Genomic DNA, 478 nt, shown 5'->3' on the forward strand with positions numbered 1-478 from the left:
CTTTTAGACTCAAGCCCTATAAAGTGAGCACACGCTTTCGACGTGCAGTTTTGAGAACACTAAGGAAAGAGCACGTTCTTTTCGCCTGTTTGGACACTTCAGACAGACGTTTGCACTGCCTGTTTGGTTTCCCTGTTTACACGTTCATAACGTGCAGTTTGTCCAACTCAAAACGCACGTATTCGACGCCCATTTATATTATGATAAATGCACGTCAAAAACATTTTTACAGCAAATCACACGTCAAGGACACGCATTTTGCTGTCAAATCACACGCATTTGACGTGTCAGTGTACAATCAGACGCCCGACTCGTGCGTGTGAGTGTGTGTGTGTTGTTATGTGAGATCTGTAATTGACCCGTGTGTGTGAGTGTGAGTGTGTGTGTGCGTGTGTGTGTTGTTATGTGAGATCTGTGATTGACCCGTGTGTGTGTGTGTGTGTGTGTGTGTGTGACAGACACACTCTCTCATGGAGCA

The 478-nt window shown here is 45.4% G+C and overlaps 1 protein-coding gene across 1 annotated transcript in view; it reads left to right on the top strand.

Annotated features, from left to right (window-relative positions):
- Window positions 1-478, top strand: part of LOC107668523 (hsp90 co-chaperone Cdc37-like) — a 15,026-nt gene that overhangs the window by 12,648 nt on the left and 1,900 nt on the right. The window lies entirely within an intron of this gene.

This window comes from Sinocyclocheilus anshuiensis, unplaced genomic scaffold (genome assembly GCF_001515605.1).
Source record: "Sinocyclocheilus anshuiensis isolate Anshui unplaced genomic scaffold, SAMN03320099.WGS_v1.1 scaffold3548, whole genome shotgun sequence".
Lineage (NCBI taxonomy): Eukaryota > Metazoa > Chordata > Actinopteri > Cypriniformes > Cyprinidae > Sinocyclocheilus > Sinocyclocheilus anshuiensis.